Source organism: Chelonia mydas, chromosome 10, assembly GCF_015237465.2.
Source record: "Chelonia mydas isolate rCheMyd1 chromosome 10, rCheMyd1.pri.v2, whole genome shotgun sequence".
NCBI lineage: Eukaryota > Metazoa > Chordata > Testudines > Cheloniidae > Chelonia > Chelonia mydas.
In genome coordinates this window covers 49,617,249-49,641,268 of record NC_051250.2, presented here as the reverse complement: position 1 = coordinate 49,641,268, position 24,020 = coordinate 49,617,249, and the positions used below count along the sequence as shown (strand labels likewise).

Sequence of the window (24,020 nt, the reverse complement as noted above, 5' to 3'; positions counted from 1 at the left end):
CACTTATGGTGGGGTAGTGTTTCTGCCCAGCTTGCTGAGAGCTAAATATCATTACGGGCACGTCTTCACTGGCAGCGCTTTAACGTGGCTTGTGTAGTCGCTGCACAGCCCTGGGAGAGTTCTCCCAGTGCTCTAAAACAACCACTTCTACAAGGGTGTAGCCTGTACTGGCATGTTACAGTGCTGAAACTTACAGCTTTCACGGAGGTGTTTTTTTCACACCCCTGAGCGAGAAAGTTGCAGCCCTGTAAAGTGCCAGTGTAGACAAGCCCTGATACTGATCAACAGAGGTCACAGCAGAGAGGCAGGTGGTGATGGATGGGTGGCTGGCGAAAGTGGTGAGCAGTCGGCTGGCGGGAGGCGGCCAGCCAGAGCAAGTGCTCAGGTGGCAGAGCAAGCCAGGTGTCTTCTTCCCTGGGTGGGTGGTGAACTCACACAGGTGCACTTCTGAACCCTGGGTCCTCACTGACCAAGGACAACCATTGTGAGTGGGATATGGTGAGGGAGCAGCGGGGGGCACAGTTCTACACTTTTGGTTGTAGAACTCAAGAAGATGAGGCAGAAGAACGCTTTCTCATGCAGACTCTGGGGTGGGTGTCCTGCTCACAGTTTTAGGTTTGTGAATCCTGCTTGTGGCATTTTCCCTAATTAATGTTGGGTGACTTCCCTCCTTTCATTAAAAGTTCCTTTTCTACACTCAGAGTCTGTGCTTGCGAGTGGGGAAGTGTTGCCTCTCAGAGGTGCCCCAGGGGTGGTAAGTAATTTTCCCAGGTTACTGGGTGGGAGCTTGAGACAGTTCTGTGTTGTACTGTTGAAAAGAACCCCTAGGTATTGAACCCAGCCCTGGTTGCTGCCGGCTCCACCTGGCAGGAAGGTTATATGTGCTTGGTAATCATTGCAGCCCTCAAGAACCAAGTCTCTGTGGCAGAGTTAAACCCAGTTTAACAGGTAAATGACATAGGATATAACTTTTAGCAGAGGTTTGGCTGCTGACACTGAGCTCTACTTTAATTCTTGGGTCTACCTCTTTCCACAGCTGCCTGACTATTGGACAGTCCCATAACATATGCATCAGGGTTCCTTTTCCTTTGTTACAGTGCCAGAAAACATCAGGATAAGGCCTTTCTTTTGTGCCACCTCTGTGGCATCCAGTATGTTTTGAATAAAATCTTTTGTTGTGTCAAGATCCTGAGATCCACAGCCACTTTAACATTATGTAATATGCTCTCCTATTGGGATTCTTTTAAGAGCTGTAGTAAATCCCCTTCCCACACTTTCACAAAGAACACCAGACTAATGAAGTTCTTCTGCATTAACAAAGTATACAGTAGACATGGATTTGGATTGTGTAAGGGACTCTGGAAGACTCTGTGACGGCCTAGCTAGGGAAGAACGCTTTCTCGTGCAGACGGTTACTATCGGTCAGTGTCGGACATGGGGAACCGGTCAAACTGGTCCTCAACTGGCCTTGACTGCCTCATGTGGCCCCTTGCCAGTAAAGGAGCACAACCCCTTAGTAATTATACATGAGCTGACAATGTTAAGTGTATATTAATGGCTGCTATCCGCCCATTCATTGGACTCCATCCCAGGCATTGCTCCAGTGCGCTGGGCTCTCCGCCTCCCTGACAGCAACGCTTGGAGTCCCCGTTGCGGGTGTGTCACTTACCTTCAATAAAGCCAATAATTCGCCACTTTGCCACGTTTGAGCCTCGCTTTTTCGGAGCAACCCTGCCAGGCCTCCTGGGCCTGGAACAGAACAATATGTTAGCAAGTGTTTTAATTGTAAGTACATGTGTAAGTTTTTGCAGTACTAGAAGCTTAGAATAGGACATGGAATAGGTCGCATAATTGGAATCCATATTTTTCTACACTGGTTTTGGCCCAAAGCCTCACAACTGAACAAGTCTATCCACATAATATTTTCAGTGTCACACATCTGTCATTTCTGGGTGCATAACAAATACAGTCACCGTGAGTCCATGGAGATTTGGAGACATATGGCTTGGCAGCCCCACTGCAAATTCCTATTACCATATTAAATTAATTGGCTTTAAAGAATGAATAATAATTAGGGGAAAGAGAATTTACATGGCAAGAAAACATATAGCATTAGTGAACACTGCTATTGACTGCTCATAATTCTGTCCATCTTTTTATTTACAAGTGCATATTGTAAAATAGTCAGATGTTTAAGGAAAACTTGGAAGCAAACACAAAATAGAGTTATCATTAAAAGTCAAAAGAACAAAAGAGAACTAGGGAAGGAGATGGTAGCATGGGAATTGGAGAAGAATGGAGAATTTCAAGGAGAGGTGGCAGGAAAGATGGGGCAGTGGGGTCATTCATAGAACCAGGGTGTAAAGGGCAGCAGGATCTGATTGAAGTGGTCGTCTCCAGTCAGTGGGATTCCCGATAGAGGGAAGAGCAAATAGAAGTGGGACTGAGTCTGGGGTAAGATCATTTGGGAATGGGAGCATAGTGTTGGAGGGGATGGTAGAATCAGAATCCTAGGGTTTGAAGGGACTGCTAGGTTATCTAGTCCAGCAGTTCGCAAACTCTGGGTCGGGACCCCAGAGTGGGTCGGACGCCGTTTTAATGGGGTTGCCAGGGCTGGCGTTAGACTGCTGGGGCTCAGGGTCGAAGCCCGAGCGCCCAGGGCTCAGGCTTCAACTCTGAGCGGTGGGGCTCAGGTTACTGACTCTCCCCCCTCCCCCCGCCCAGGGCTGAAGTCCTTCGGCTTTGGCCACCCCACTCAGGGCAGTGGGGCTCAGGCTTGGGCTTTGGCCCCCCTGCCCAGGACAGCAGGGCTCAGGTGAGCTCAGACTTCAGTTCCCCCTCCTGGGGTCACGTATTAATTTTTGTTGTCAGAAGGGGGTCGCGGTGCAATGAAGTTTCAGCACCCCTGATCTAGTCTATTCCCCTGATGAGATGCAGGATTTGTTGTATCTAAACCAACTGTAGACCTTCTTTTGTTGGAGAGGAGATAACACCTCTTGTGGTAAACTTCTATGGAATGTTTGTAGGATACTGCATGTGTTAATCCTGCTTATAATATCTGTATCCCATGTTATAAGGTATTGTTTAAATGTTTGCTTTGTAACTATAAATATGTTTGCTAAGACTGGAAAACCCACCCCACCTCCACAAATCAGGGAGAAACATTACCTAGTGTGAAAATCAAAAGAATCCAGACATTTGGGGAGAAACAAATCCCAACTTTCCAGAACCTTCTGAGACCTGCTCAGTGCTAAGGGTGAAACAGAACTGTGTTTGTGGAATGTCATGGTGACGAGAAGAGATGCTGTGTCACCAAGAAAGGTAATAGAGAGGAAATGACTGACAGACATTATTGCCCTAGAAGCTTTGGGAATTTCACGAGTTTGAAATACCTTGTTATAAAGAAAGCCAGAGGAACCAGAAACGTGGGGTGCCACTGAACCAGAGGAAAGCTAACAAACTGTCTGCTAATATACAGTCCATATTCTGTGGAAGACCCTACAGAAATGGGCTTTGTGAGACGGGGAAAATTGAATCCTCTAGCCAGAATATGGAGCCTCTGCAGAGCTGATTCCCCCTGGGCTCAAGTCCCCCTGAATGGAGGTATGAGAGATCTGCTGTGCTCCATGGTATGCATGATAAACAGGTTCTCCTTGTTTGGCCTCTCTGGGTAACTTCAAATTACAGAGACACCACCATTTATAGAACGCATCTTATTTATCCTCTTAGACTCTGCCTGAGATAATGAGGCTTGAGTCTCCAAAGCCTTCCACAAAGTGGGGATGAAATGCTAACAAATCAGAATTTTGCACCTACTTTGCACAGGTGTAGTTGGTAACAAGCTGCAGGGCAGTGGAGAATCAGGCTCCTCATCAGCAGCTTCACTCTTACTTCAGGTTTCAGAGTAGCAGCCGTGTTAGTCTGTATCCGCAAAAAGAAAAGGAGGACTTGTGGCATCTTAGAGACTAACAAATTTATTTGAGCATAAGCTTTCGTGAGCTACAGCTCACTTCATCAGATGCATTCAGTTGAAAATACAGTGGGGAGATTTATATACATAGAGAACATGAAACAATGGGTGTTACCATACACACTGTAACGAGAGTGATCACTTAAGGTGAGCTATTACCAGCGGGGGCGGGGGGAACCTTTTGTAGTGATAATCAAGGTGGGCCATTTCCAGCAGTTGACAAGAACGTCTGAGGAACGGTGGAGGGGGGGGGAATAAACATGGGGAAATAGTTTACTTTGTGTAATGACCCATCCACTCCCAGTCTCTATTCAAGACTAAATTAATTGTATCCATATCTACACAGCAGTTTGCAAATTAATTCCAATGCAGCAGTCTCTCGTTGGAGTCTGTTTTTGAAGGTTTTTGTTGAAGAATTACTTCAGTTGTAACTAACTGCCATTTTTCATAAGTAATGTAATAGTATTGGAGGCAGTAGATAATTGGCCTTGTCATGTGACAGGGGACTCAACCTTTGCAACTTGGACCCAGACTGGGGCCAGGAAATAAAGTTTGTTTCTTGCCAGAATTCCTGTGCATCACCCCTTATTACAGCTAACTCCATAACCCAGAAGGACTGGCCTTCACTTCACATTGGCAGGAAAATGCCATTCCAGGTTCTTTTCAAAGGGTTCAGCTGTGTGGGCAACTCCTGCTGTGTGCTGGAAGCTCTCTGTGATACAGCTCCAACTATCTGCGTGGCAGCAGTCACGTTTCTGTCTCCGAGTCCCTTTACATTCAGTGGTAGATCTCAAGGGTCTGTTCACAGTTGTAGATTGAAACTATATCCAGCTGCCTCACTGTCAGGCCTCTCTCTCCCATGGTATTGGGGTTGATCTGATCAGCGAGAGGTAGGAAAGGATAAGGGTCCAGCTCAGCTGGTGTACATTGGAATAGTTCCATGGAGGATCTGGCCATATGGGTCTAATTCTGCAAGATGGTGATTGCCTTCAACTCCCATTGGCTTTGGTGGGAGCTGAAGATGGTGAACAGCTTCCATGGCTGGACTCCGTATCCTCTAATGGTATATAAGGGGACAATTTAGTCCCTACTTGCCTCATCAACTGCTTTTTGATACCCTTAATATCCACACAGCATAAAGAGCAACAACGCTGCTGGGCTGGTTGAGAACCCAACTTCAGGGTCTGCTTTCTTGCAATCCAAGTTTAGGAAGTTGCCCATCCTTTTCCATTGCCCCACCATTCTTGTCTCGCTCCAGCTGCTGAAAAGATCCAACAGGCAACAAGCCAAACGACTAACAAGAAAATAATGTCTTTTATTCATTATTTACCACTTTCCAGGGTTTCAGTGCCACTCAGAGTTAGCCTACTTCCCCTATAAATCATTTAGCATGTTACAGTTCAATGCAGTTACATATCCCTCAGAGTACATATATCTCACATAAGAATTCCTCACGTAAGCTCTTTTTTGGTCGTGCCCAATGTTCCTTCCCCAGCATAACAACCTCTTCTGGGCAACAGCTCAGCTCTTTTTATTTTAAAAATTAATTTAGTGTTCATAAAAGGTGCCAGATTGATAGGTCTGGAAGCTAAAGCCCCATGTTTATCTACACAGCAGTACAGATACAGCATGTCCAGTGGGAGCTTGTTGTGTGATTACTGACCTGCCAGTGTACATATATCTTATTTCTGAGGGGCAGTCTCTGGTTTAGTTCACATCTTCATTCGCTCCTTGGCCTTGCTGCTGACACTGATGGAACAGAGTCAGGAGACATTGGCTCACTTTTCACCTCTCCCATTGACCAGCCATGTGATTTTGGGCCAGGCTCTTCACCCCATTTCACTAGGGCTTATCTTCACTAACGGAGAAATCAACGCTGCTGCAATTAATGCAGTGGGTGTCAATTTAGCGAGTCTAATGAAGACCCACTAAATCGATGGCAGAGAGCTCTCCGGTAAACTCCAGTACTCCAGCTCCCTGAGAAGAGTAAGATAAGTCGACCAGAGAGCGTTTCCCATCAAAGCAGCGCAGCGTAGACACCGTGGTAAGTTCCTAGTGTGAAAGGGCATAATTATATCTACCTCCTTCTGTAAAGTGCTTGGAGAGTTATGGATAAACATGCTGTAGAAGACCTCAGTATTACAGGTTATCAGGAGGGCAGCTATACTTTGGACTGAGACCACCAGCAGGGAGCCAACAAAACTGCCATTACGTGATGTCAAAGGTTTTACCTCTAAAACTCCTCCATGGGGTGTAAATGCCGTCTTGAGGGCCCCTTTATACTACGCTGGCCATGCAAAACAGCCTTAGAGTAATTGCGAATTGGGAGTTATGTATTCTGTGGATGATGGAAGAGATGGTTTAATAGTTCAGCAGATGCAAACATATATAAGTGCTTCAGAACATGTCAATATTTGGAGATCACAACAAGGGGGAACTGATCTTCCTGGATTATTGGCTCATTTCCTGAAGTCACTGATCCTGAAAGCGAGTAATACTATTGGCTGGCACTTACCTCCTGGAAGCGCTGCCAGCAATGGCAGTGCAGAACATGTCTGACACTCAGGGGCTCAAACACACCAAATATTTAAGCTGAGATCTTGGTGTCAGTTTTGCAGCATGCACCCATTTTTTACTTTTTACTTTGGGGAATTCTCAGGATTCTGGTCCATTTTTCCTTGAATAGTAAAAAGATAATTGTATTACAGATCTACTGTATGCATTCAGAGTGCCCAATCATAGTAGGAACTTTCAGTGGTCTCCCTGTCTTTCATATAATCTAGAGTGAAGTTGCTTGCTCACCTATCCTTAAGCCAGTGCAATCTTCATGATTACACAGGAGACAGGATGATAAATATAGTGTATGAAGTAATCAGTTACAGTGACTGTGCTTTTAATGTACTTGACACTCTTCGCTTAATGGTTTTGCTATAGGAGTCCTGGTATTCCAAAATTATTTTATTTTTTCTTTTGTGCATGTACAGTAAGAGACTAAAACCAAGTCATCTGCATGTAGAATGAGAGAGTCCAAGCAAAATTGTAGTATATAAACCTCTTTGTGGCTCAGTTTCCCCCCCTCTGTGAAATGGGGATAACACTTGTCTATCTCATGTGGTTTAATACATTAATGATTATAAAGCACTTTGAGGACCTCAGATGGAAAATGCTAATAAAGAGAGAATATTTTGTTGGTTTAAATTATGTGAAATTTGAATTGAGTTTACACCTATAATTTTCAGCAACGAGCAGAAGGACATCTTTGATACAGCATTAATAAGACACCCATCAAGCAATGACTAAGACTCATATGAAGCATATAAAGTTGGTTGTTAAACTCACTCAGTTTAGATGACAGTAACTCATGTGAGTACTTCTCATGCACCGCTTACAAAACTCCCATCTAGGAGCTCTTGAATGGCACATTTCAGCTACGATAGAGAGGTGTCCTTTGTCCTAGACTAGAGCATCACTAAAAGACTTCAGAGTATGTCTACACTATGGAGACTATACAGTCATAGCTATGTCAGTGTAGGTATGCCAGCATAACCCTGTAGTGTGGATACAGCCTTCACTGACAGAAGAGGTTTTTCCATTGGTATAGGAACACCACTGTGTTGACATAGCCAACTTACTTCAGGGAGGTGGTGTCTACACTGGGGGTTAGGTCGGCATAGGTACATCGGTCAGCGGTATGTTTATTTTTCACATTCCTGGCCAACATAGCTATATCAATATAACTTTTAAGTGTAGACCAACCCTTATGGTGGTATGTAGGAATTGCTACTTGGATCAGACCCACGTAGTCTTGTATCCTGTCGCCAGCAGTGGCCAGGGCCAGATGCTTCAGAGGAAGGTGTAAAACCCTCACAACTTTTCTGATCATGTGTCTATGGGAAAAGTTTGTTCCTAATCCCAGGCAGATAGTTACAGAGATGTCTTGCAGCATAAGAGTGGACATATCCCTTATAATTTTTGATCTTAACTAGTTGTCTGAATCACTGTATCCATTAGCTGTATGTGCAATATCTTAGTTTGAAGATGAAGTATAATTCTGATTTGTATTCTGGTCACAGGTAGAGGTCGCAACTTAGACTGAGGCCAGTGTGCCAGGCACCATAAAAATATTTAGTATAGACAATCATTGCTCCAAAGATTTAATAATCTACATACAAGACAGACAAGGAGGGAGATATGAAATATTATCTTCCCATTTTGCAGATGGGGAGCTGAAGCACAGAGAGGTTAAGTGACTTAGCAGCCGTCACATAGGATGTCAGTGGCGAAGCTAGGAACTGAACCAAGATATGCAGAGTCTTAGTCTGTGCCTTAATCACAAGACCATCTTTCCATTCCTGGCTGACGGAAGACAGCTGACCAAGGTCCAAAAATACAGAGTCTTTGCAGAACACCAAAACAGACTACATTGTCCTTCTACAGTGCAGAAAATTTATATTGAGATATCTTCAGACATCAGACTTGGGTTTGACAAAAACCTGTTCAGTGTTTTATTATTCTGTTCAGTCTGTTTCTACTTCTGCTTTTCTGAACATCCATTTTCTATATCCTTTATTATGCATCCCTCAGATAGTGGTATGAAGCTGAAAGCCAAGTAACTTCATCCACCCAAGAGGAGTAATAATCCTCTAGAATTCACTGCAAGTGTTTTCATCTTGCTACTATAAAATGAACAAATATCCAGGAGAGTCAGTCCTGGAGATGGGTTAATCAGCAATGTGCTCCATCAGCATTAGGTATGTAGTGCTTTTATGGTGGTCTCCCATTAGGATATTAAAGTGATTTTTCAACTGGGATTGTCTCACGTCCAGCCTAATCATCTGATCAACCTATGTGGCTCCCGTCATGGTAGTAACAGTGTGTTTATATCAAATTGTTTGTCTTTCACCAAAAACCACTGGCTGAAACATTGATACTTCAGTATCAATTTGCTAGAAACCAAAATTGTAGGGAAGATGTAATGCCTTGACTAAAAATATCCCAAACCATAGAGCTATATATATTTTTAATTAGGCTTTCACCAGACATACAATTCCGCACCTCACAGCTAAGACAAAATCATATAGCCCCAAGCCCCAGAAGCACCATACTATATATATTTATCCCAGCCACACCCCTCCTTGGAATTTTAAGCTACACTACTTCAAACAGAGAGCCAAATATTTAACAGCCTGCCAGCCAGTTAATCTCATTTACATTTCAGGGGTGTATTTCCTGCCCTCTTTGGCCAGCAGGGACTGCCATCTCCTGCCCAAACTCCATAGTGGTTTAACTGCACCAGTTCCTACCCCAACAGGTGGAATTGGCCAGGAGGAAATATCAGTGAAAAGGGAGAAGAACAAGGGAATGAATACCTACATGTGGCCCAGTACTCCATTTGACAGCATCACACCCCAAGCAGAAGAAAGGCAGAAAAGGGTTAGAACCGAAAAAAATCCACATCCGCTCATACAGTGAATGGATGAAACTGTGTACAGAGCTACAGAAATAATGACTAAATAAAAGGAAATGAGATCTCAGAAGAAATCACCCATTAATTTTTAATGAAGCAGGGAGGCAGAAGAAGGCATGAGGATTCAAGAGAAGATAGGGAAGATGTTAAAGGTTGGCACATTGCTTTAAATTCAGATTCCTCATCATGAAATAAGAGTTACAAAAAATTAAGTCGTTGTATGTCCCCTGCTAAAAGATAGTTATTACCTGTAGCGTAACTGTTGTTCTTCAAGATGTGGGTGCAGATATGTATTCCACTCAGGTGTGTGTACGCTTAGCCCACCAAAGTCTGCTTTTGCCTAGCAGAAGATGTAGTAGTGGCACTTATGACCTTTCCTCATAGTCCCTCCCATAGTCAGAGCGCTCAGTGTGGTTTTTATTTCACACTTGCTTCACAATTTTTACTGTGATTTTCTTCTATACATGGTTAGTTAGTAGTACCTTTAGGTTTAGTTAGTGATGGTAGTTAGTTAGGGCATTCCACCAGGAACCAGCTATCTAAGATTTAAGCCTTGTCCCTAATAGCAGCCCCCACGCTTGATGATTATTGTGCATTGGGGAGGGGCACATTAAGGAACGGTGTTCCACCTCCAAGTCTTTTCAAAAGAGGACACGAGTGGCCAGAGACTTGAGGTTGAAGCAGCTCCTTCTCAAGCAAGCCATGAGGCCTGCCTTGGTGCCTGGGATAGCCATAGAACATCAGACCTCCCAAAGAACACCTAAGTCAGAAACAATTTGAAGAAGAATACATTTGATTCCCTTCATAGCTATATCTGGTTTCCCCCCTCATTTTTTCGTTGAGAATCTGGACAATTTAGTCTCATGGCATTCTTCTTTTTGTTATTAGGCAGGATTTTGATGCACAACTCCCAATTAATTTCACAAGAGGTTTGGGTTCCTAAGTCCCTTAGGCTCATTTAGAAATCCAAGACCTGATAGACACTTTTGAGAATGCTACCCAGAGTAACTTAGGAGCACAAATCCCTCATTGAAAGTCAATTGAACTTGTGCCTCTAAGTGACTTAGGCACTTTTGAAAATCACACCTATCTTCATCATCATCACACTATCACACTTAAGTGGTACTGGATTTTCTGAGTTCATAATTTTGCTTTTTTACACAAGTAGTCACCTCAAAGTTTAAAAAGAATCTCTACTGTCAAAAACAAAAATCACTCAGAATGAGTATAGCAAAAATACCTAAAAGAGACAGCTTGCTTGGAGCAACAGGAATTAATCCCTTTCTACTGATTACAGGCAAAAAATACAAGATGTCAAGAAAGTGTAGGAAGCTACAGAGTCAAATGTGACCTAGACCGAACTGCTTTTTCAGGCAGTAATGAGCATTGGACTAACTCCAAGACAATTCATAGTGCACTTGAATCTCACACCACTGTATGCTAGTAAGAGTAGAGTACTAAAACTGTTTAGCATTTATATATTTATTCGTGGCTCATTAGAAACATTAGCCGGTTCTGACATCATCCCTCTGAAACAGTGTTCACCTCATTTTACAGATAGGGAAATAGAGAGGTTAGCTGACTTGACCAAGGCCACATAGTGGCGAAGCTGCGTCTAGAATCTACGTCTCCCATGTGCCAGTCATGTGGATAATATAGTAGATCACCTAGTCTCCAATTGAGCTAATTCATGTGTATAACGTCTGTCATTTGCTGCTGACTTTTATATACCACATATCTGTATAACAGGCATAGTCTGAGCAGACTTTTTTGCATCGTGTACATTCCTCTACTTTGTTATAAACTTCCGTATGGAGAATGTTTGATAGCTAAACTGAGATTCCTGTATCTAAGTTTTTTTTATGCTGAAAGCACAGCATCAGTAATAATAAAACCGAAGTACTCAGAGAGCTGGAAGAAGCTCTTATTTATCACTCTTCTATAACATCATTTAAGTACTCTAAAGAATGAGGAAATATTTCCTTGAACAATGCACAAATAAATTTATTGTACATGGGAAGGAAACTGGTGTTTTTCATGAGGATAGTTTGGAATTCAGTGAAACATTTTAGTAGATATGCTAGAATTGCTGACGTTTGCAACAGTTAAATGGTTCGGTACCTAATGCTTCAGGCATAAACTAAGGTTGGCAAAACAACTTTTCTCTGGTTTATTAGGAGGTTAGAACTGAAAGCTTGGGAGGAATGTGATGATGGTTTTCAGGTTCAATCTTTACTGAAAAGACACCACAACCCAGATATATTTTAGACTCAGTATGTGTTGGTAAAGTCGTTCTAATTGAACATTAGTGGTAATTTCAACATTTGTGCATTACAAGAGGAGGAAAAGGTCACAAATGAGTATGAGTCTCTTAACATTCACTGAACATGCTATTTTTGTTCTTTCATATGTAGGCTGAAAATGAGAATAGACTGTAGCCAGACAAGTGTGTGTATGTTGCACTGGGGGCTGAATTTGCCTCAGCAATATTTGCTGTGAATATTGTATATATGATGAAGGGAGAGGATTTCTTAGTTAGATTCTTGAAATGGTATTTCAGTATAGCTGTGAAAAACAACAATACATATTTATATTAATCACCAATGTAATGAAAAACTTGGATGAAGACTTAGGTGAATTTCTCTTTTTCTTTCCCTCTTTTGTAACCCTTCACAGAAATATATTATGAATAATATCATGCATTTATTTTCATGAACTTTGTTTATTACTCACAAAAATACATTACAAGAATGTATTTGCAAAGTCAATCACACAAAGTTAGGAAATGCCTTGAGTGTGCCTCACCTAATCTCTCGTCCAGCTACCTATAGTTATTTGTTTAGTGTAGTTAGTTAGTAGATATAAGTAGGGATAAAATTGACTTGTTTCCTCTCCCTCCCCTGCCTCGGAGAGCCTTATTCTTCTGGCAGTGCATGCCTGGTTTAAATGCTGCCTTTCTTGTCAAGAGGCTATACCTGTTAGTGACTGCCTCTCCAAGTGTATCTGTCACATGGGAGAGTCCCACATCTCCTAGAAGTGCAACTTCTACCTTGCCCTCAAGTTCAGGGCAAGGAACAACAGGGAGATTAAACTGCTGATGATGAAGCACTCCCTTCAGCTGGCTTCTGAGTCGGATCAGGTGACCTTCCTCTCTATCACTGTGTTAAAGCTTTACAGCCAATACTTCAAAAATTCCATCTGTACTGGGCATACTATATAGCCTAAGCCTGCAGGGCTCAGCAGGAATTTCTCTGCAACTGCTGCTTCCAGGTGCTGTAGTGCCAGGCACAGGAACTGAGAGCAGGCAAGTGGTCTCTCCTGTGCTCTCAGTGGCCCCCCTTCTGGTGCCCAGACACCATGGAGGAGGAGGAAGAAACAGACTGATTGAAATGCAGAGGGTGCAAAAGCTGGACAGGGCAGCATGGGGGAAGCAAGGAGACTGGGACTGACAGCTCAGGGTGGTGACACTGGGATGAGGAGTCTAAGGAGGGAGAATGTGACCCAGAGCCTGGGTGGGGGGAAGACTGTGGCTCAGACAAGGAGCTAGAAGGGGAGACTGGGACAAAGACCTGGAGCGGAAGGGACTGGGCTGAAGAGCTAGGGATGTGAGAGAGGAAAGACTGGCACACGGACAGGCTGGAGAGGACACGGGCAGAAAGGGCGAAAACAGAGGCAGAAAGGTCTGTGACCACTGCAGTGTGTTCTCCCTGCAGAACATGGAATTGAACCTAAGATTCCCACGTCTCAACCTTCCTCTTCTGTCAACAAATAACGTGAAACCCACTCTAGTGGTTGGCCACATAGAGGATGACAACCTACTACTTCTATTAGTTACTCCATTAGCTTAAGTGGGAGAAGCCTGTGTTGTGGATTGAAGGGTTCCAATCCTGCTGCTGATCTGTGTATGTGTCAGTATGATGCTACATGATAGAATTTCTAGGATTTTTTTCAGCTTGCTTTTGTAAAAATCCAGGAAATAATACTAAAAAGTGTTTAAAAAAATGTAAGTGTTGCAAAGTAAAGCACTCAAAAGTCAGCAAATACCAGAATTAGTTTCCTTAATTCGTGCAGCCTTTAATTTCATCCCCTTGTGCATAAACATTATTATACAGTCTTTAATTACATGACCACATGCTATTTTTCCATTGCCTCACTCAATGCACAGTATGGATGGTACCCAGAGAATGACTCAGGATTGTGCATTTAGTGAAACTTTTGTCTATAGGATCCTACCTCATTTGTTGAGAAAGCTGGAAGGAGTGTGGTGAAGAAGGCAGCGGACTGCAGGAAAAGAAAGGATGGTCTCATGGTTTTAGGTACTAAATTGCTGCCCTAGAAAATTGGATTCTATCCTTGCCTGTCCCACAGAATTTTGCTTGGTAATTTACTTGGTTTTGTTTGTTACTACTTGGGACCATCTTCCAGGATCCCAGGTTTTGTTTTGATATCTCCTATCCAGGTACTGACCAGGCCTGATCTTGTGTAGCTGGAGACCCCCTCTGAGGTCACAGTTTGTAGTGGTATAGTTGAAGGAGAGGAGAGTTTTTAATTCCATTTGTAAACAGTTACCTGTCACATAACCACACATGTTCAGGGCTCAAGAACTAAAGATGCTCCTCAGCAATCTACAAACGTGGGATTGTCCATAGGCTCAACTACTGTTATTTCTTTGCATCTGCAGCCATGGTTTTAGAAGCCACAGCTGTGCAGGGTGAGTTACCACATCGGTGGCAGTTCCTGGAGGTATTCTGCCTTCAGAGGATGAAGGCAGACTCCCACTGGTGTTACAGAGGCTCGTGCAAAAGCACAACTGCTACCCCTGTCCAAAGGCTGTAGCATGCACTGTCTCCTCCCAGTGCTGGCCCTGCCGTGGAGGCGCAACAGGGCAAAGGTCATGCCCTTGCCCCATTCAAGGAGCATAAGGTTATCTATCTACCTACTTATCTATATTGCTTCTACCACCAAAGAATCTGAGCACCTCAGACACATTAATTAAGTTATTGAGTAACACTCCTATAAGGTACAGAAGTGTTCTTATCCCCATTGTACAGATGCAGAGCTGAAACACAGGGAGGCTAAGTGACTTGCTAGAGGGAATATTTAACAGAGCAGAGAATGAAATCCAGATTATAGAAGCAATATTGTAGAATGTTATAGTCACACAAGATGTATGGCCTCCAGGGCATGAAAGGAATAAAGCAGAGCTCCATAGTCGATAGTGACTGAGGAAAAGTAGACTAAAGGTTTGTCTACACAGGGACATCCAGGAAAGTTAATCTGAATTAACTAATGATATGGATTTGAAGTAAATTAGTTAAACTGCATTAAACCCCTTTGTGAAGCCCTCGTTCAGAATTGAAACAGCCTTAATTTGGTTTATGCTAATTCACTTTCAAAGACCGTTCAGTGTCCATGTCCAGCAAAAAAAAGTTGAGAAAAAGGTCTAGTATATTTTGTGTAAATAGCTGCTTACTCAGCTGTCTACTTTCCTTTAACTGTTCCTTTGAAAAACAAATAAATGGGTATGGAAGGAAGGAAGAACATTTGAGGAAGCCAGGATTCAGAGATGATCTCTTTCTCTGTGTGCTATGGTACTGTACTTACCGTTGTGATGATACTAAATAGCTACAATGATGGAAAAACCAAGTGGCACATAAGGGCATCAGAAAAGTAGACTACATGGCAGCAAAGTTCAGTGGGTACAGGAAGGATGTTGTCAAAGGAATAGTCACAGAAGCACTGAGAAATGAGAACTAAGTGCAATGGGGAGAAGTTATCCAGTGCTCTCCAAACTCGGAAGCCCTTGTTCAGTTCTTATTGAGTCCCATCACCTCAGTAAGGACTCAGACCAGAGTTTGACTGAATAAGAACTGCTTTAGAGTTTGGCTCTGTGATGATAAGAAAATAGCAGTGCCTGGAAACATGTTAGACTGCATGAGATGGAAGTGATGGTGGAAAAGCAAAGGGTAATTTCCCATGCAGAAGTATAGAAAATGGATGAAAGAAGTATGAAAAACAGTCCATGATCTCCTGCCAAGGAAATTTAATTTGTAACTTTAAGGATTTGAGTAGATGACAGCCAGAGAGATAGGAAGTGAAGGTGCAAACTTCAGGATATTTACTAACCAGCCTTCACCATGGCCCAGGCCCAGGTTCAATATGATTGGAATCCTGAAGGAATACTAACAGTCCTGACAAGGGTTTTAAACTTTAGAAAAAAATAAGGATTGAACCAAGACAGAAATCTCACCTCTTTAGCCTGTTGCAGAGGGAAAAGAAGCAGTAGGAAAGTCCTACTGGAGATCTTTGTAGCTAAAGCAGACTCAAGAAAGAACTAAAAAGAGGCTGGTTTTTCTAGCCAAGCAGTTTCCACTTATCTGTTACCACTGGCAGCTGCTTTTCTTGGTCACGGAAAGCCAAAGCTGAAATAACACAGGAAGTGTGAGAGAGAAAAGTATGAACTTTTGAGGAAGGACTTGGAAGTACAGTGCTAGAAGATAAGCATGTGAAGAGCCTGCTGATGGAAGTCAGGTGCAAGGAATTCCTGTTGAATTTCTGTAGCAGAACCACATTGGCCATGTGGGTTCAAGAGAGACAAGATAAGTCATATAGAAAACCACCAAATGAATTTCAGACTCCACTCAACTGGCAATATATGCAAACAAAGGGGAGTACATAGGCCCATGGACTTCTGAGGAACATCTTATTCCTCTTGTGGCTTTATGTACATGTGTGTATGAGCTTGGTAGGTATTCTAGAGACAGGAATAAAACAGCAGCCTTTTCTTTTTTCGTTTTGTGAGACTAGAACCAAAGAGTAAGGGACACAATGAAGGGTAGAGAATGAGAGAGAAGGCCATGAGATGATGGGCTTCAGCAAATTACTGGGCTCCACACATGAATCACTAGTTGGAATTCTATGGCTGTATTATTCAGGAAGTCAGACCAGACAAAGGTCCCTTCTGGTCTTAGAGTCCATTAACCTTATTATTAAGACTATTAAAGAGTAAAGACTAATATTTTAAATTGTGTTACGTACTGATGTAACATTTCAGGGTAATGTCAAGATCCTTCTCCCCCTCTTCTAGAAATCTCTCAGCTTTGTGAATGAGGCTTAAATATCAAAGGCTTGATGCTGCCCCTTCACTTACACAGCTGGAGGAGAGCAAAAGCAGGGAGAACTGAGTAGGGCACTATGGAAGTGGGGAGGAGCAGTTCTGTGGTATGTTGTCCCTTCCCTCCCCCCCACCCCTCGTCATAAAAGCCTCTTCACAGACATACCAAGTAGTTAGGATCTGCAGTTTAGAAGGGGCTGCTCTATGGCAGAAGGGAGCCAGGGAATAGATGCTCTACATGGCATGCTCACTTTCTAGCCTGGTAGATTCCTTCGTGGGAATGAATGCTGCTCTAAACAACACTAACTCTTAATAGACAGTAGGTTTAAAACAACCAAAGGGAAGTACTTCTTCGCACAATACACAGTCAACCTGTGGAACTCATTGTCAGGGGATGTTGTAAAGGCCAAATGTATGACTGGGTTCAAAAAAGAATTAGATAAATTCATGGAGGATAGGTCCATCAATGGCTATTAACCAAGATGGTCAGGGATGCAAACCCATGTCCTCTGTAAACTTCTGACTGTCAGAAACTGGGACGGGATGACAGGGGATGGATCACCCAATAAATTGCCCTTTCTGTTCATTCTCTATGAAGCATCTGGCCACTGTCAGAAGACAGGAGACTGGGCTAGATGGACCATTGGTCTGACCCAGTATGGCCATTCGTATGTTCTAACTCTTTCCTCTGCATCTCTGAGCTATCTTGGAAATGAGTAGGGCTCAGGAGCCTATGCTGACATCGATCCCTGACAAGCTACGATCTAATATTGTGGCTGTTTAAAAAGGGTGTAGCTCACAGTAGTGAATGCCACCTTGTGTAGCTATTTTTTGTTCTATGTTTCACGACCTATGAGAGAAGACTGAAAAAATTGGGTTTGTTCAGTCTGGAGAAGAGAAGACTTGGGAGGGGACACGACAACAGTTTTCAAGTACATAAAAGGTTATTACAAGGAGGAGGGAGAAAAATTGTCCTCGTTAGCCTCTGAGGATAGGACTAGAAGCAATGGGCTTAAATTGTAGCAAGGGTGGTTTAGGTTGGACATTAGGAAAAACTTCCTAACTGTCAGGTTAGTTAAGTACTAGGAATATATTGCCTAGGGAAGTTGTGGAATCTCCATCTTTGGAGATTTTTAAGAGAAGGTTAGACATGTGACTGGATATTCGTTCTGTATTTTTTCTCCTATTAAGTACGATATGGAAGGATCAGATGCACTTTATACACCAGGAGCAGCAGCTAGGGATAAATCCGAATGGATGATGATGATGATGATGAAGTATATATAAATCACTTTACATCTCTGCAAAGTGATTTACAAACATTAGTTACCTGATCCTCACAAACACCTGTCTGAAGTAGAGAAGTATTATCCCTGTTTTCAAGATGGGGACTGAAACACTTGTTTGTCGATTAGGAAATCCTCTTACATAACATATAATTTAAAGAACAATATAAACTTAATAGGAGAAGATTTATAATGAACTCTGCAAAATGTAGCTCTTTCTCTTGACTTCAGTGTTCAGTGTAGGGGAGTACTTGGATCATACTGTTTCTGATTCAACTGACACCTTTGTGTGAGCCCAAGCATATAACTGTGAGTCACTCTCTGGTGACTGACACTAGTCACTATTCATTTCTCTGTTTTTCCTAACATACTGGATTACGTTTATACTCTTTCAACTCAGTACCCTTTATTTGTGCCAGAGTATTAGCTCATATGAACTCTTCATGAGGAATCTGGCAATCTGCTCTTCAGGTAGCAATTAACTAAATATACACATTTCATTATGTCACATACAATGTAGTCTCTATGATGGGACATATTTAACTTCAGGAGAGGATGCATATCTTCCCCGAGGAAAATTCTCTTTAATGGTGGATTAACACTAGTTTGGAATCCTGTAGCCATAACTCAAATAGATAGAAGATTGTTTTCTCTTTAAAATGAACTGCCTGAGATCATTAAGGAGCTGAGCTTGAAAGGTCATGAGCACCCACAACTTCTTTTGGATTTCCGCTCAGGATTGGGCCCCGGTCTGAAAATCTCACCAGCTACTCAGTACGCAACTTCTTAATGATATTAAATCTGTTTCTATAACATTGTCTCGATGATCTCTGAATGTCAATGCAAGCATATAGAGACCCCATTATCACGGCAAAACAATTTGGAAGGAACCCTCTGAAAACCCCTTGATGATTCTGTTATAATGTGCATACCAAGAAAAGATTATAAAGTTGAAAAACAGTCTGAGGTTGGATGTCTATTAGAATGTCATTATGAGGCCATTATATAAGATTACAATGGGAAAATGACTTTAATGCAAGTCAGGAGAGACCTGCTGATGATAATTCAATATGACATAACAACAGTACATGCAACAGCTTTCCGTGGAATTGTTGTTACAGGGAAAATGAAAGGATTTCAACCCACATTATGCTGCTTTTAAAGAACAAAGGGAATTAAAAACTAAAATTTATACTGACATGATATTATAAGTGATGTATAATCCTACAAATGCAAAGAAACATTGAGTTAAGGCAACCATGGCCATGTGTACTCAGCCCTTCCGGAACACAAAAAGATCTCTTTTAGAGGGTTCATAATACAATGGGCTATTTACAAATGAAAAAATATGTATATATCACTCAGATGGGTTACACTTCCTATGTCCTGTGTATGTCATGGTATTACAGTCCAGATGTGAAGGAAGTTGTTGAGATACCACAATGATAAGCACAATATAAACTAACACAGTCAAAGAATTTCAAAACCGTAGTGTGCAATGCAGATCATCTGTATGGCAGAAATATTCCTGCACCCATAGAAAAACAAGAGCTAAATTCTCAAGAGCCACCCAAGGAAGGAAAGAAAGAAAGAGTACAGCATACTGGAAATGGCATTGTGGATCAGCACAGCAGTGATGAGGGATATTCAGCCCCAAGGAGATGATGCAGATTAAATTGCAGAAGTGACCCAAACAGTAGAAATGTACTGGACGTAGCATGGTAATTACAGTACATTGGGGGAACAGCCTCTGAATTTAGACCCCAATTCATCAAAGCACTTAAGCACATGCGTTACTATAAGCACATGACTCAAGTTATGCCTAAGTGCTTTGCTGAGAATGAGTGGACTGATGAATGGGGGCCTTACGTGGGAGATGAAGCTATTGTTTTTGCCCCATCACTATTTGCCTTTCTGCATGAAACTGCACTAACACAACTTTCTACCATATATTTGGTGTTCGAGAGTATTCCAGTGCATCACTGATGCAAAGCTTTAAAAGTTTGCACACCTGGAAGGAGAGTATGAGCAGAGAGGCAGGTACCGAGTGCTATGGACAAAACACATTTCTAGCCTAGAAAAACCCTACTACAAATTCCCAAGGTATCATGGGAGACAGTGGCTCTCAACCTTTCCAGACTACTGTACCCCTTTCGGGAGTCTGATTTATCTTGCATACCCCAAGTTTCACCTCACTTAAAAGCTACTTGCTTACAAAATCAGACATAAAAATACAAAAATGTCACAGCACACTGGTACTGAAAAATGGCTTACTTTCTCATTTTTACCATATACTTATAAAATAAATCAATTGAAATATAAATATTGTACTTATGTTTCAGTGTATGTTATATAGAGCAGTACCAACAAGTCATTGTCTGTATAAAATTTTAGTTTGTACGGACTTCGCTAGTGCTTTTAATGTAGCCTGTTGTAAAACTAGGCAAATTGAATTGATGTACCCCCGGAAGACCTCTGCATACCCCCAGGGATATATGTACCCCTGCTGGAGAACCTCTGGCCTAGAGGATAGAGCACTGGACAGCGAGACAGGAAACCTGGATTCTACTACAGCTGGGCCATGGACCTGGAGTGTGACCCTGGGCAAGTCAATTTCCCTCTATGCCTGTTTCCCCTCCTATGTTTTGTCTATTTAGGTTGTAAACTTCCTGAGGCAGGGAGTCCTCTCTTACTAATTATCAGACCAGTGCCCAGCACAATGGGGCTATGATCTCAGCTGAGGCATCTAGGTACTACTGTACTACAAATAACTAATGATAAATGTGCTGCTGCAGCTTTCCAGTCTCACATCAGCTCATCTTTGAGCTAAAAAGGGTTCCTTTAAAACTCTCACACGCTGTATGACGTGTAAAGCTGATTCTTAAAGTTTTTATCATTGTAGCTCAGGTGGGCAGAATATTAGCAGCACCTGTGCGCTGACTGACACATCAGCCAAATTCACTGCAATTCATTTATCACAGCTCCAGCAAAACTAAAGACCATGGAAAATGAGATCTGCCAGTTGTCCTAATCCCGATAAGAAATATCTGCAGTTTAACCACAGAGAGTTAACGCTTTTATTGCAGTTTGGCTGTAACTTTTGTTACACTGAAGAGGAAAGAGTTTGGTTTAATGGCCCAGCTGTTTGATTAATTACTAATTATAATGGCAGGTTTACAATGTTTTGATAGTTCTTTCCATTAAAATGTTATGTCAGAATTTTTTACATTAATTATAATTTGATGAAAAGACATCTAATTTAATTCATTTTAGAATAATTTATAGTTAGTGTAGGTACAGTAGACAATTTCACAGTGGAGTTAAAGCTGAAAATACATTGTTCTAGGTGCTAAATAACAGAGATAGTTTGGTAACACATTTGGGCTGATTACTATTCATTTGATGTTAGTGTAAAATGAGCCCAATCCTTCTCCCATTCAAGTCGGTGGCAAAACTCCCAAAGACTTCAGTGGAAGATGACTGGGGCCCATTATTTCTATCTGTCAAAAATGCTATACTGGAAATTAAACAGCTTTTCATCCTTCCTTCTCAGAAATAAGATTTAATTGAAAATGCAGAACCAGAATGAAGAACACAATGCGGACCATAAGGCCAAATTCTTCAATGGATGTCTACATTACCTTTGGCAGTGATTTAATGGGGTTACTGTAGATTTAGATCAGGGTAACACAGCAGAACTTGGGCCTTACTCTTAAAGCCCTTTGTTAGTTGCTTTGCCTGCTTTGCCTCTTTCTCCCACTCTAAGGCTATGTCTACACTAGGCAGCTTTTAGGGACACAGCTGTGCCATTACAGCCGTTCTGCTAAAAGGCACCCAGTGTAGCCGCTGTTTGTCGCCAGAAGAGAGCTCTCCCACCGGCAAAAAAGTTCCACCCCCAAGGAGCAGCATTAGCTTTGTCGGCAGGAGAGCTGGGGGGAGGGGGGACTAACACCTCTGGAAGACAAACAGTCCTTCAGTTGCCAGTATAGACAAAGCCTAAGGGGAATTCACTGCTGCTCTGCATGAGCTATGCCAGTGCAAATGGGCTGCAAAGACCTATCCCAGGGCAAGAGACTCTCTGAGAAGCACAGAGCCAACCCTGTACCCCTCTCCCTCACAAGAGCCCCCAGTGCTGTGGGTATGCTGCAGAGGACAAGAGAAAGTAAGACTGGGGCATTCCTATGTTCCAGCTATATCCTGGCTGTTGCAACACTCACTGGGGCAAATGCAGTTCTGTAAAATGCCACTTCCTGGCGAACCTTTGGCACACTATGTTTAAACATCAGAAAGTGTTTATAAGATAGAACAAGCATATTACTAAATATAACAGAGAAGTAGCCGGATGTTTTTTCCAGGTCCCTGAGGTATAATGAATAACAACAAATGTTCCTTTCCACTTTTAAGAGAAAGCATATTCACGCAAAAATTGTTCCAGAACTTCTCTTATATCTATCACCTCTTTGATATTTAAGAATCTTTAGTGACGTGAGACAAAGCTGAAAAATGGTGGGAAGTCTATTATTAAAACAGTCGTAGATTGACATTTCAGTGCGAGAACAGCCAAGCAGTAGGAAAGCTCATGTGTTACATAGATGGAACCCACTTTATGTTCTACAGTTGCCTCACTGTTTTTTTAACTCATACAACTTGTAGCATAAATTAACTCCCTCGTCTCTATGATAAACAACGAAATTACGCTGAGTGTCTGAAGTGTTCGTACCCTAAACTTACTAGGTTGCCTTCCTGTTCTTTTATTTTGTAACAAATGTTATAGTCCCCTCCTATTCTGAAGAAGTCCTGTTTTGTTTGTTTGTTTTTAAAGCAGCATCCAGGATTACAGCTGGAATGTGGTTCCCTTCATCATTTAGAAGAGTACAGCTGTTTGACAGTGTTCAGGGCAGTGTATGTATACATGGTTAAACTTAGTTGCATTAAGGACTCCTTCATTTCATTGATGGGAAACTCATTGTACACCTTGAGAAGGGGAAAGGTGTAACACAGGAATAAATCTGGGACAAAGCGAGGAGGAAAAAGGAAGAGAAGGAAAAAAGAGACCAAAGAAACAGAGGGGAGGAAGAAAGGCTGGGACTAAACAAAATCAGGCAAGAAAAAGTATTTGGAAAATATTGTTGAAACATGTTTAATATAAAGCCCTCTCCAGAAAAGAAAATCTGAGTTGGCACCATCCTCCGGCTCTTCCAGTGTTTTTAGTCTTATCTGTGACTGTGCTTTAGACTGTAAATTTCTTCAGGTCATAGACTCCTTATATTTATATTTTGTACAAGTCTGGGGAGGGAGGGGAAGCAGGGACGAAGGGGGTGGAGTTTGGGGAAAGGGAAATCTTCTGAATTTAAAATATTCAGTGACAACTTGGTGGTGTATGCTTTTAAACCCATTCTGCTAGTATAAAGGAAATATGGGGCAGAAAGAATCTAGCGTGACCTTCAGATACCAGGTTGAATAACATCATTCCTGAGCCCCTACAGGCCAGGCATATTTTGTGGCTGGATTTGCTCATTTAATTTTGGGAGAGACACAACATTGTGAAACTGGGGATCTAGGGCCATTCTCTCACAGCTCCATACTGTACCATACCGATGCTAGTCTCTGTGGGCTTCCCCATGCTGGCTGAAGAGGAAAGCTAAGCAGATGCAACAGCGGAAAGACCTTTCGTAAAGCCTGGTTATGCTCAGGGATAGTTTTTTTTAAAATGTCAAAAAAAACCCATTGTGAAAGCTGTCTGTTGTATTGCAGAGTAGATGGCTTGTCTGCATACTACAGTGGCTTCAGGTAACTTGTCTGAATGCTGAAAAACCCTTCTTTATATCTTCCATGAAGGTGGTGTATTGCCTGGTGTTAGGTTATGTCACTGCATGGTCCTGTTTAACCTGGTGCAGTGTTATGCAAAGCACTGTATCAGAAATTAAAAGAGTGGGAATGGATATTTTTTTCATCCATATCAGGCTAAAGCTACTCACCAGACACTGAAATGCCAGTGGATCTCACAGTCTTTCTTTCAAATCAGCATGCAACTCCCATTGATTTTTCAGTCCAGCAATAGTAGATTAAGTGGAGATTTTCAAAGCCACCTATTAGAAATTTAGGGGAATTGAATGACCAAATCACTTTAAAATGGCCCACTTCTGCCACCTTTATTTACATGGAGTAATGCTTTACTCCTTG

The 24,020-nt window shown here is 42.2% G+C and overlaps 1 long non-coding RNA gene across 2 annotated transcripts in view; it reads left to right on the top strand.

Annotated features, from left to right (window-relative positions):
- LOC122462148 overlaps positions 1-22,939 on the top strand; it is a 93,135-nt gene extending 70,196 nt beyond the window's left edge. Inside the window, exon 3 of one of the 2 annotated variants that reach the window (XR_006284525.1) lies at positions 22,663-22,939. This is a non-coding gene — a long non-coding RNA (uncharacterized LOC122462148). Of the gene's footprint in view, positions 1-22,659 lie in introns of both variants that reach the window. The other variant, XR_006284526.1, reaches the window with a different exon arrangement.
- Positions 22,940-24,020: the final 1,081 nt, after the last annotated feature.